We start from the raw sequence: 12890 nt of genomic DNA, 5'->3' as shown, positions 1-12890 counted from the left end.
AATTTCTGAGAGTTTCTGAGTTTGTCAGAGATTGTCAGACAGTGTCAGAGAGTTTCAGAGAGTGTCAGACAGTATCTGAGAGTGTCAGAGAGTGCTGAAGATTTTCAGAGAGTGTCAGAGAGTTTCAAAGAGTGTAACAGAGCATCAGTGAGAGTCAGAGAGTTTCAGAGAGTGTCAGAGAGTTTAAGAGAGTTTCAGAGAGTGTCTGAGAGTGTCATAGTGTGTCAGAGAGTTTCTGAGAGTTTCTGAGTTTGTCAGAGAGTGTCAGAGAGTGTCAGAGAGTTTCAGAGAGTTTCTGAGTGTTTCCGAGAGTGTCAGAGAGTTTCAGAATGTTTCAGAGAGCTTCAGAGAGTGTCAGAATGTTTCAGAGAGTGTCAGAGAGTTTCAGAGAGTGTCACAGAGTGTCAGAGAGTTTCAGAGAGCTTCAGAGAGTGTCAGAGACTGTCAGAGAGTGTCAGACAGTTTCAGAGAGTTTCAGAGAGTGTCAGAGAGTTTCAGAGAGAGTCAGACAGTGTCTGAGAGTGTCAAAGAGTGTCAAAGAGTGTCAAAGAGTTTCAGAGATTGTCAGAGAGTGTCAGAGAGTTTCAGAGAGTGTCAGAGTGTTTCACAGACTTTCTGAGAGTGTAAGAGAATGCCTGAGCGTTTCTGACACTTTCTGAGTGTGTCGGAGAGTGTCAGAGAGTGCCAAAGAGTTTCAGAGAGTGTCAGAAAGTGTCAGCAATGTCAGAGATTTTCACAGACTTTCTGAGAGTGTCAGAGAGTGCCTGAGAGTTTCTGACAGTTTCTGAGTGTGTCGCAGAGTGTCAGAGAGTGTCAGAGTGTTTCAAAGAGTGTCACAGAGTTTCAGAGAGTGTCAGAGATTTTCAGAGAGTTTCAGAGATCTTCAGAGAGTGTCAGAGAGTGCCAGAAAGTTTCAGAGAGTGTCACAGTGTGTCAGAGAGATTCAGAGAGTGTAAGGGAGTGTCAGAGAGTGTCAGAGAATTTCAGAGAGTGTCTGAGAGTTTCAGAGAGTTTCAGACAGTATCAGAGAGTGTCAGAGATTGTCGAAGAGTTTCAGAGAGTGTCAGAGAGTTTCAGAGATTTTCAGAGAGTTTCAGAGATCTTCAGAGAGTGTCAGAGAGTGCCAGAAAGTTTCAGAGAGTGTCACAGTGTGTCAGAGAGATTCAGAGAGTGTAAGGGAGTGTCAGAGAGTGTCAGAGAATTTCAGAGAGTGTCTGAGAGTTTCAGAGAGTTTCAGACAGTATCAGAGAGTGTCAGAAATTGTCGAAGAGTTTCAGAGAGTGTCAGAGAGTGTCAGAGAGTTTCAGAGAGTGTCATAGAGTGTCAGTGAGAGTCAGAGAGTTTCAGAGAGTGTCAGAGAGTGTCAGAGAGTTTCAGAGAGTTTCAGACAGTATCAGAGAGTGTCAGAGATTGTCGAAGATTTTCAGAGAGTGTCAGACAGTGTCAGAGAGTTTCAGAGAGTGTCACAGAGTATGAGTGAGTGTCAGAGAGTGTCAGAGAGTTTCAGAGAGTGTCAGAGAGTGTCAGCGAGTGTCAGAGAGTTTCAGAGACTTTCTGAGAGTGTCAGAGAGTGCCTGAGAGTTTCTGACAGTTTCTGAGTGTGTTGCAGAGTGTCAGAGAGTGTCAGAGTGTTTCAAAGAGTGTCACAGAGTTTCAGAGAGTGTCAGAGATTTTCAGAGAGTTTCAGAGATCTTCAGAGAGTGTCAGAGAGTGCCAGAAAGTTTCAGAGAGTGTCACAGTGTGTTCGAGAGATTCAGAGAGTGTAAGGGAGTGTCAGAGAGTGTCAGAGGATTTCAGAGAGAGTCTGAGAGTTTCAGAGAATTTCAGACAGTATCAGAGAGTGTCAGAGATTGTCGAAGAGTTTCAGAGAGTGTCAGAGAGTGTCAGAGAGTTTCAGAGAGTGTCATAGAGTGTCAGTGAGAGTCAGAGAGTTTCAGAGAGTGTCAGAGAGTGTCAGAGAGTTTCAGAGAGTTTCAGACAGTATCAGAGAGTGTCAGAGATTGTCGAAGATTTTCAGAGAGTGTCAAACAGTGTCAGAGAGTTTCAGAGAGTGTCACAGAGTATGAGTGAGTGTCAGAGAGTGTCAGAGAGTTTCAGAGAGTGTCAGAGAGTGTCAGAGAGTTTCAGAGAGTTTCAGAGAGTGTCAGAGAGTGTCAGAGAGTTTCAGAGAGCTTCAGAGAGTGTCAGGGAGTGTCAGAGAGTGTAAGAGAATTTCGGAGATTTTCAGAGAGAGTCAGAGAGTTTCAGAGAGTGTCAGACAGTATCTGAGAGTGTCAGAGATCTTCAGAGAGTGTCAGAGATTGCCAGAAATTTTCAGAGTGTGTCACAGAGTGTCACAGAACTTCAGAGAGATTCAGAGAGTGTCAGGGAGTGTCAGAGAGTGTCAGAGAATTTCAGAGAGTGTCAGAGAGTTTCAGAGAGTGTCAGACAGTATCTGAGAGTGTCAGAGAGTGCCGAAGATTTCCAGAGAGTGTCAGAGAGTGTTAGAGAGTGTCCGAGAGTTTCAAAGAGTGTAACAGAGCGTCAGTGAGAGTCAGAGAGTTTCAGAGAGTGTCAGAGAGTTTAAGAGAGTTTCAGAGAGTGTCTGAGAGTGTCATAGTGTGTCAGAGAGTTTCTGAGAGTTTCTGAGTTTGTCAGAGAGTGTCAGAGAGTGTCAGAGAGTTTCAGAGAGTTTCTGAGTGTTTCCGAGAGTGTCAGAGAGTTTCAGAATGTTTCAGAGAGCTTCAGAGTGTGTCAGAATGTTTCAGAGAGTGTCAGAGAGTTTCAGAGAGTGTCACAGAGTGTCAGAGAGTTTCAGAGAGCTTCAGAGAGTGTCAGAGACTGTCAGAGAGTGTCAGACAGTTTCAGAGAGTTTCAGAGAGTGTCAGAGAGTTTCAGAGAGAGTCAGACAGTGTCTGAGAGTGTCAAAGAGTGTCAAAGTGTGTCAAAGAGTTTCAGAGAGTGTCAGAGAGTGTCAGAGAGTTTCAGAGAGTGTCAGAGTGTTTCAGAGAGTTTCTGAGTGTTTCCGAGAGTGTCAGAGAGTTTCAGAATGTTTCAGAGAGCTTCAGAGAGTGTCAGAATGTTTCAGAGAGTGTCAGAGAGTTTCAGAGAGTGTCACAGAGTGTCAGAGAGTTTCAGAGAGCTTCAGAGAGTGTCAGAGACTGTCAGAGAGTGTCAGACAGTTTCAGAGAGTTTCAGAGAGTGTCAGAGAGTTTCAGAGAGAGTCAGACAGTGTCTGAGAGTGTCAAAGAGTGTCAAAGAGTGTCAAAGAGTTTCAGAGAGTGTCAGAGAGTGTCAGAGAGTTTCAGAGAGTGTCAGAGTGTTTCACAGACTTTCTGAGAGTGTAAGAGAATGCCTGAGAGTTTCTGACACTTTCTGAGTGTGTCGGAGAGTGTCAGAGAGTGCCAAAGAGTTTCAGAGAGTGTCAGAAAGTGTCAGCAATGTCAGAGAGTTTCACAGACTTTCTGAGAGTGTCAGAGAGTGCCTGAGAGTTTCTGACAGTTTCTGAGTGTGTCGCAGAGTGTCAGAGAGTGTCAGAGTGTTTCAAAGAGTGTCACAGAGTTTCAGAGAGTGTCAGAGATTTTCAGAGAGTTTCAGAGATCTTCAGAGAGTGTCAGAGAGTGCCAGAAAGTTTCAGAGAGTGTCACAGTGTGTCAGAGAGATTCAGAGAGTGTAAGGGAGTGTCAGAGAGTGTCAGAGAATTTCAGAGAGTGTCTGAGAGTTTCAGAGAGTTTCAGACAGTATCAGAGAGTGTCAGAGATTGTCGAAGAGTTTCAGAGAGTGTCAGAGAGTTTCAGAGATTTTCAGAGAGTTTCAGAGATCTTCAGAGAGTGTCAGAGAGTGCCAGAAAGTTTCAGAGAGTGTCACAGTGTGTCAGAGAGATTCAGAGAGTGTAAGGGAGTGTCAGAGAGTGTCAGAGAATTTCAGAGAGTGTCTGAGAGTTTCAGAGAGTTTCAGACAGTATCAGAGAGTGTCAGAAATTGTCGAAGAGTTTCAGAGAGTGTCAGAGAGTGTCAGAGAGTTTCAGAGAGTGTCATAGAGTGTCAGTGAGAGTCAGAGAGTTTCAGAGAGTGTCAGAGAGTGTCAGAGAGTTTCAGAGAGTTTCAGACAGTATCAGAGAGTGTCAGAGATTGTCGAAGATTTTCAGAGAGTGTCAGACAGTGTCAGAGAGTTTCAGAGAGTGTCACAGAGTATGAGTGAGTGTCAGAGAGTGTCAGAGAGTTTCAGAGAGTGTCAGAGAGTGTCAGCGAGTGTCAGAGAGTTTCAGAGACTTTCTGAGAGTGTCAGAGAGTGCCTGAGAGTTTCTGACAGTTTCTGAGTGTGTTGCAGAGTGTCAGAGAGTGTCAGAGTGTTTCAAAGAGTGTCACAGAGTTTCAGAGAGTGTCAGAGATTTTCAGAGAGTTTCAGAGATCTTCAGAGAGTGTCAGAGAGTGCCAGAAAGTTTCAGAGAGTGTCACAGTGTGTTCGAGAGATTCAGAGAGTGTAAGGGAGTGTCAGAGAGTGTCAGAGGATTTCAGAGAGAGTCTGAGAGTTTCAGAGAATTTCAGACAGTATCAGAGAGTGTCAGAGATTGTCGAAGAGTTTCAGAGAGTGTCAGAGAGTGTCAGAGAGTTTCAGAGAGTGTCATAGAGTGTCAGTGAGAGTCAGAGAGTTTCAGAGAGTGTCAGAGAGTGTCAGAGAGTTTCAGAGAGTTTCAGACAGTATCAGAGAGTGTCAGAGATTGTCGAAGATTTTCAGAGAGTGTCAAACAGTGTCAGAGAGTTTCAGAGAGTGTCACAGAGTATGAGTGAGTGTCAGAGAGTGTCAGAGAGTTTCAGAGAGTGTCAGAGAGTGTCAGAGAGTTTCAGAGAGTTTCAGAGAGTGTCAGAGAGTGTCAGAGAGTTTCAGAGAGCTTCAGAGAGTGTCAGGGAGTGTCAGAGAGTGTAAGAGAATTTCGGAGATTTTCAGAGAGAGTCAGAGAGTTTCAGAGAGTGTCAGACAGTATCTGAGAGTGTCAGAGATCTTCAGAGAGTGTCAGAGATTGCCAGAAATTTTCAGAGTGTGTCACAGAGTGTCACAGAACTTCAGAGAGATTCAGAGAGTGTCAGGGAGTGTCAGAGAGTGTCAGAGAATTTCAGAGAGTGTCAGAGAGTTTCAGAGAGTGTCAGACAGTATCTGAGAGTGTCAGAGAGTGCCGAAGATTTCCAGAGAGTGTCAGAGAGTGTTAGAGAGTGTCCGAGAGTTTCAAAGAGTGTAACAGAGCGTCAGTGAGAGTCAGAGAGTTTCAGAGAGTGTCAGAGAGTTTAAGAGAGTTTCAGAGAGTGTCTGAGAGTGTCATAGTGTGTCAGAGAGTTTCTGAGAGTTTCTGAGTTTGTCAGAGAGTGTCAGAGAGTGTCAGAGAGTTTCAGAGATTTTCTGAGTGTTTCCGAGAGTGTCAGAGAGTTTCAGAATGTTTCAGAGAGCTTCAGAGAGTGTCAGAATGTTTCAGAGAGTGTCAGAGAGTTTCAGAGAGTGTCACAGAGTGTCAGAGAGTTTCAGAGAGCTTCAGAGAGTGTCAGAGACTGTCAGAGAGTGTCAGACAGTTTCAGAGAGTTTCAGAGAGTGTCAGAGAGTTTCAGAGAGAGTCAGACAGTGTCTGAGAGTGTCAAAGAGTGTCAAAGTGTGTCAAAGAGTTTCAGAGAGTGTCAGAGAGTGTCAGAGAGTTTCAGAGAGTGTCAGAGTGTTTCAGAGAGTTTCTGAGTGTTTCCGAGAGTGTCAGAGAGTTTCAGAATGTTTCAGAGAGCTTCAGAGAGTGTCAGAATGTTTCAGAGAGTGTCAGAGAGTTTCAGAGAGTGTCACAGAGTGTCAGAGAGTTTCAGAGAGCTTCAGAGAGTGTCAGAGACTGTCAGAGAGTGTCAGACAGTTTCAGAGAGTTTCAGAGAGTGTCAGAGAGTTTCAGAGAGAGTCAGACAGTGTCTGAGAGTGTCAAAGAGTGTCAAAGAGTGTCAAAGAGTTTCAGAGAGTGTCAGAGAGTGTCAGAGAGTTTCAGAGAGTGTCAGAGTGTTTCACAGACTTTCTGAGAGTGTAAGAGAATGCCTGAGAGTTTCTGACACTTTCTGAGTGTGTCGGAGAGTGTCAGAGAGTGCCAAAGAGTTTCAGAGAGTGTCAGAAAGTGTCAGCAATGTCAGAGAGTTTCACAGACTTTCTGAGAGTGTCAGAGAGTGCCTGAGAGTTTCTGACAGTTTCTGAGTGTGTCGCAGAGTGTCAGAGAGTGTCAGAGTGTTTCAAAGAGTGTCACAGAGTTTCAGAGAGTGTCAGAGATTTTCAGAGAGTTTCAGAGATCTTCAGAGAGTGTCAGAGAGTGCCAGAAAGTTTCAGAGAGTGTCACAGTGTGTCAGAGAGATTCAGAGAGTGTAAGGGAGTGTCAGAGAGTGTCAGAGAATTTCAGAGAGTGTCTGAGAGTTTCAGAGAGTTTCAGACAGTATCAGAGAGTGTCAGAGATTGTCGAAGAGTTTCAGAGAGTGTCAGAGAGTTTCAGAGATTTTCAGAGAGTTTCAGAGATCTTCAGAGAGTGTCAGAGAGTGCCAGAAAGTTTCAGAGAGTGTCACAGTGTGTCAGAGAGATTCAGAGAGTGTAAGGGAGTGTCAGAGAGTGTCAGAGAATTTCAGAGAGTGTCTGAGAGTTTCAGAGAGTTTCAGACAGTATCAGAGAGTGTCAGAAATTGTCGAAGAGTTTCAGAGAGTGTCAGAGAGTGTCAGAGAGTTTCAGAGAGTGTCATAGAGTGTCAGTGAGAGTCAGAGAGTTTCAGAGAGTGTCAGAGAGTGTCAGAGAGTTTCAGAGAGTTTCAGACAGTATCAGAGAGTGTCAGAGATTGTCGAAGATTTTCAGAGAGTGTCAGACAGTGTCAGAGAGTTTCAGAGAGTGTCACAGAGTATGAGTGAGTGTCAGAGAGTGTCAGAGAGTTTCAGAGAGTGTCAGAGAGTGTCAGCGAGTGTCAGAGAGTTTCAGAGACTTTCTGAGAGTGTCAGAGAGTGCCTGAGAGTTTCTGACAGTTTCTGAGTGTGTTGCAGAGTGTCAGAGAGTGTCAGAGTGTTTCAAAGAGTGTCACAGAGTTTCAGAGAGTGTCAGAGATTTTCAGAGAGTTTCAGAGATCTTCAGAGAGTGTCAGAGAGTGCCAGAAAGTTTCAGAGAGTGTCACAGTGTGTTCGAGAGATTCAGAGAGTGTAAGGGAGTGTCAGAGAGTGTCAGAGGATTTCAGAGAGAGTCTGAGAGTTTCAGAGAATTTCAGACAGTATCAGAGAGTGTCAGAGATTGTCGAAGAGTTTCAGAGAGTGTCAGAGAGTGTCAGAGAGTTTCAGAGAGTGTCATAGAGTGTCAGTGAGAGTCAGAGAGTTTCAGAGAGTGTCAGAGAGTGTCAGAGAGTTTCAGAGAGTTTCAGACAGTATCAGAGAGTGTCAGAGATTGTCGAAGATTTTCAGAGAGTGTCAAACAGTGTCAGAGAGTTTCAGAGAGTGTCACAGAGTATGAGTGAGTGTCAGAGAGTGTCAGAGAGTTTCAGAGAGTGTCAGAGAGTGTCAGAGAGTTTCAGAGAGTTTCAGAGAGTGTCAGAGAGTGTCAGAGAGTTTCAGAGAGCTTCAGAGAGTGTCAGGGAGTGTCAGAGAGTGTAAGAGAATTTCGGAGATTTTCAGAGAGAGTCAGAGAGTTTCAGAGAGTGTCAGACAGTATCTGAGAGTGTCAGAGATCTTCAGAGAGTGTCAGAGATTGCCAGAAATTTTCAGAGTGTGTCACAGAGTGTCACAGAACTTCAGAGAGATTCAGAGAGTGTCAGGGAGTGTCAGAGAGTGTCAGAGAATTTCAGAGAGTGTCAGAGAGTTTCAGAGAGTGTCAGACAGTATCTGAGAGTGTCAGAGAGTGCCGAAGATTTTCAGAGAGTGTCAGAGAGTGTTAGAGAGTGTCCGAGTGTTTCAAAGAGTGTAACAGAGCGTCAGTGAGAGTCAGAGAGTTTCAGAGAGTGTCAGAGAGATTAAGAGAGTTTCAGAGAGTGTCTGAGAGTGTCATAGTGTGTCAGAGAGTTTCTGAGAGTTTCTGAGTTTGTCAGAGAGTGTCAGAGAGTGTCAGAGAGTTTCAGAGAGTTTCTGAGTGTTTCCGAGAGTGTCAGAGAGTTTCAGAATGTTTCAGAGAGCTTCAGAGAGTGTCAGAATGTTTCAGAGAGTGTCAGAGAGTTTCAGAGAGTGTCACAGAGTGTCAGAGAGTTTCAGAGAGCTTCAGAGAGTGTCAGAGACTGTCAGAGAGTGTCAGACAGTTTCAGAGAGTTTCAGAGAGTGTCAGAGAGTTTCAGAGAGAGTCAGACAGTGTCTGAGAGTGTCAAAGAGTGTCAAAGTGTGTCAAAGAGTTTCAGAGAGTGTCAGAGAGTGTCAGAGAGTTTCAGAGAGTGTCAGAGTGTTTCAGAGAGTTTCTGAGTGTTTCCGAGAGTGTCAGAGAGTTTCAGAATGTTTCAGAGAGCGTCAGAGAGTGTCAGAATGTTTCAGAGAGTGTCAGAGAGTTTCAGAGAGTGTCACAGAGTGTCAGAGAGTTTCAGAGAGCTTCAGAGAGTGTCAGAGACTGTCAGAGAGTGTCAGACAGTTTCAGAGAGTTTCAGAGAGTGTCAGAGAGTTTCAGAGAGAGTCAGACAGTGTCTGAGAGTGTCAAAGAGTGTCAAAGAGTGTCAAAGAGTTTCAGAGAGTGTCAGAGAGTGTCAGAGAGTTTCAGAGAGTGTCAGAGTGTTTCACAGACTTTCTGAGAGTGTAAGAGAATGCCTGAGAGTTTCTGACACTTTCTGAGTGTGTCGGAGAGTGTCAGAGAGTGCCAAAGAGTTTCAGAGAGTGTCAGAAAGTGTCAGCAATGTCAGAGAGTTTCACAGACTTTCTGAGAGTGTCAGAGAGTGCCTGAGAGTTTCTGACAGTTTCTGAGTGTGTCGCAGAGTGTCAGAGAGTGTCAGAGTGTTTCAAAGAGTGTCACAGAGTTTCAGAGAGTGTCAGAGATTTTCAGAGAGTTTCAGAGATCTTCAGAGAGTGTCAGAGAGTGCCAGAAAGTTTCAGAGAGTGTCACAGTGTGTCAGAGAGATTCAGAGAGTGTAAGGGAGTGTCAGAGAGTGTCAGAGAATTTCAGAGAGTGTCTGAGAGTTTCAGAGAGTTTCAGACAGTATCAGAGAGTGTCAGAGATTGTCGAAGAGTTTCAGAGAGTGTCAGAGAGTTTCAGAGATTTTCAGAGAGTTTCAGAGATCTTCAGAGAGTGTCAGAGAGTGCCAGAAAGTTTCAGAGAGTGTCACAGTGTGTCAGAGAGATTCAGAGAGTGTAAGGGAGTGTCAGAGAGTGTCAGAGAATTTCAGAGAGTGTCTGAGAGTTTCAGAGAGTTTCAGACAGTATCAGAGAGTGTCAGAAATTGTCGAAGAGTTTCAGAGAGTGTCAGAGAGTGTCAGAGAGTTTCAGAGAGTGTCATAGAGTGTCAGTGAGAGTCAGAGAGTTTCAGAGAGTGTCAGAGAGTGTCAGAGAGTTTCAGAGAGTTTCAGACAGTATCAGAGAGTGTCAGAGATTGTCGAAGATTTTCAGAGAGTGTCAGACAGTGTCAGAGAGTTTCAGAGAGTGTCACAGAGTATGAGTGAGTGTCAGAGAGTGTCAGAGAGTTTCAGAGAGTGTCAGCGAGTGTCAGAGAGTTTCAGAGACTTTCTGAGAGTGTCAGAGAGTGCCTGAGAGTTTCTGACAGTTTCTGAGTGTGTTGCAGAGTGTCAGAGAGTGTCAGAGTGTTTCAAAGAGTGTCACAGAGTTTCAGAGAGTGTCAGAGATTTTCAGAGAGTTTCAGAGATCTTCAGAGAGTGTCAGAGAGTGCCAGAAAGTTTCAGAGAGTGTCACAGTGTGTTCGAGAGATTCAGAGAGTGTAAGGGAGTGTCAGAGAGTGTCAGAGGATTTCAGAGAGAGTCTGAGAGTTTCAGAGAATTTCAGACAGTATCAGAGAGTGTCAGAGATTGTCGAAGAGTTTCAGAGAGTGTCAGAGAGTGTCAGAGAGTTTCAGAGAGTGTCATAGAGTGTCAGTGAGAGTCAGAGAGTTTCAGAGAGTGTCAGAGAGTGTCAGAGAGTTTCAGAGAGTTTCAGACAGTATCAGAGAGTGTCAGAGATTGTCGAAGATTTTCAGAGAGTGTCAAACATTGTCAGAAAGTTTCAGAGAGTGTCACAGAGTATGAGTGAGTGTCAGAGAGTGTCAGAGAGTTTCAGAGAGTGTCAGAGAGTGTCAGAGAGTTTCAGAGAGTTTCAGAGAGTGTCAGAGAGTGTCAGAGAGTTTCAGAGAGCTTCAGAGAGTGTCAGGGAGTGTCAGAGAGTGTAAGAGAATTTCGGAGATTTTCAGAGAGAGTCAGAGAGTTTCAGAGAGTGTCAGACAGTATCTGAGAGTGTCAGAGATCTTCAGAGAGTGTCAGAGATTGCCAGAAATTTTCAGAGTGTGTCACAGAGTGTCACAGAACTTCAGAGAGATTCAGAGAGTGTCAGGGAGTGTCAGAGAGTGTCAGAGAATTTCAGAGAGTGCCGAAGATTTTCAGAGAGTGTCAGAGAGTGTTAGAGAGTGTCCGAGAGTTTCAACGAGTGTAACAGAGCGTCAGTGAGAGTCAGAGAGTTTCAGAGAGTGTCAGAGAGTTTAAGAGAGTTTCAGAGAGTGTCTGAGAGTGTCATAGTGTGTCAGAGAGTTTCTGAGAGTTTCTGAGTTTGTCAGAGAGTGTCAGAGAGTGTCAGAGAGTTTCAGAGAGTTTCTGAGTGTTTCCGAGAGTGTCAGAGAGTTTCAGAATGTTTCAGAGAGCTTCAGAGAGTGTCAGAATGTTTCAGAGAGTGTCAGAGAGTTTCAGAGAGTGTCACAGAGTGTCAGAGAGTTTCAGAGAGCTTCAGAGAGTGTCAGAGACTGTCAGAGAGTGTCAGACAGTTTCAGAGAGTTTCAGAGAGTGTCAGAGAGTTTCAGAGAGAGTCAGACAGTGTCTGAGAGTGTCAAAGAGTGTCAAAGTGTGTCAAAGAGTTTCAGAGATTGTCAGAGAGTGTCAGAGAGTTTCAGAGAGTGTCAGAGTGTTTCAGAGACTTTCTGAGAGTGTCAGAGAGTGCCTGAGAGTTTCTGACAGTTTCTGAGTGTGTCGGAGAGTGTCAGAGAGTGCCAAAGAGTTTCAGAGAGTGTCAGAGAGTGTCAGCGAGTGTCAGAGAGTTTCACAGACTTTCTGAGAGTGTCAGAGAGTGCCTGAGTGTTTCTGACAGTTTCTGAGTGTGTCGCAGAGTGTCAGAGAGTGTCAGAGTGTTTCAAAGAGTGTCACAGAGTTTCAGAGAGTGTCAGAGATTTTCAGAGAGTTTCAGAGATCTTCAGAGAGTGTCAGAGAGTGCCAGAAAGTTTCAGAGAGTGTCACAGTGTGTCAGAGAGATTCAGAGAGTGTAAGGAAGTGTAAGAGAGTGTCAGAGAATTTCAGAGAGTGTCTGAGAGTTTCAGAGAGTTTCAGACAGTATCAGAGAATGTCAGAGATTGTCGAAGAGTTTCAGAGAGTGTCAGAGAGTGTCAGAGAGTTTCAGAGAGTGTCATAGAGTGTCAGTGAGAGTCAGAGAGTTTCAGAGAGTGCCAAAGAGTGTCAGAGAGTTTCAGAGAGTTTCAGACAGTATCAGAGAGTGTCAGAGATTGTCGAAGATTTTCAGAGAGTGTCAGAGAGTGTCAGAGAGTTTCAGAGAGTGTCACAGAGTGTCAGTGAGAGTCAGAGAGTTTCAGAGAGTGTCAGAGAGTGTCAGCGAGTTTCAGAGAGTGTCACAGAGTGTCAGTGAGAGTCAGAGAGTATCAGAGAGTGTCAGCGAGAGTCAGAGAGTGTCAGAGAGTTTCAAAGAGTGTTAGAAAGCCTCCGAGAGTTTCAGAACGTGTCAGATAGTGTCAGAGAGTTTCAGAAAGTGTCCGAGACTGTCAGAGAGTGTCAGAGTGTTTCAGAGAGTGTCACAGAGTTTCAGAGAGTGTCAGAGATTTACAGAGAGTTTCAGAGATCTGCAGAGAGTGTCAGAGAGTGCCAGAAAGTTTCAGAGAGTGTCACAGAGTGTCAGAGAGTTTCAGAGAGATTCAGAGAGTGTCAGAGAGTATCAGAGAGTGTCAGAGAGAGTCAGAGTCCGTCAGAGAGTGTCCGAGGGATTCAGAAAGAATCAGATGGTGTCAGAGAGTTTCAGAAAGTGTCAGAGAGTGTCAGAGAGTGTCTGAGAGTGTCAGAGATTGTCAGAGAGTTTCAGAGAGAGTCAGAGACTGTCAGAGAGATTCAGAGAGTTTCACAGTGTGTCAGAGATGTTCAGAGAGTTTCAGAGAGTGTCAGAGAGTGTCAGAGAGTGTCAGAGAGTTTCAGAGATTTTCAGAGTGTTTCAGAGATGTTCAGAGAGTGTCAGAGGTTGTCAAAAAGTTTCAGAGAGAGTCAGAGAGTGTCAGGGAGTTTCAGAGAGTGTCACAGAGTGTCAGTGAGAGTCAGAGAGTTTCAGAGAGTGTCAGAGAGTGTCAGAGAGTTTCAGAGAGTTTCAGAGAGTTTCTAATTGTTTCTGAGAGTGTCAGAGAGTTTCAGAAAGTTTCAGAGAGCTTCAGAGAGTGTCAGAAAGTTTCAGAGAGTGTCAGAGTTTCAGAGAGCTTCAGAGAGTGTCAGAGAGTGTCAGACAGTTTCAGAGAGTGTAAGAGAGTTTCAGAGAGTGTCTGAGAGTGTCATAGTGTGTCAGAGAGTTTATGAGAGTTTCAGAGAGTTACTGAGTGTTTCCGAGAGTGTCAGAGATTTTCAGAGAGTTTCAGAGATCTTCAGAACCAGAGCATCTGAACCAGAGGGGCACCAATATCCTGGGAGGGAGGTTTTGCTAGTACTGTTCGGGAGGGTTTAAACTAGTTTGGGAGGGGGATGGGAACCGGACTTGTAATCCAGGGACCAGTGGGTCCACTCAGAAGGACAAAGA

This window comes from Heterodontus francisci, unplaced genomic scaffold, assembly GCF_036365525.1.
Source record: "Heterodontus francisci isolate sHetFra1 unplaced genomic scaffold, sHetFra1.hap1 HAP1_SCAFFOLD_96_2, whole genome shotgun sequence".
Classification (NCBI taxonomy): domain Eukaryota; kingdom Metazoa; phylum Chordata; class Chondrichthyes; order Heterodontiformes; family Heterodontidae; genus Heterodontus; species Heterodontus francisci.
The sequence above is the reverse complement of the archived record's forward strand: the minus strand, read 5'-3'. Positions refer to the sequence as shown.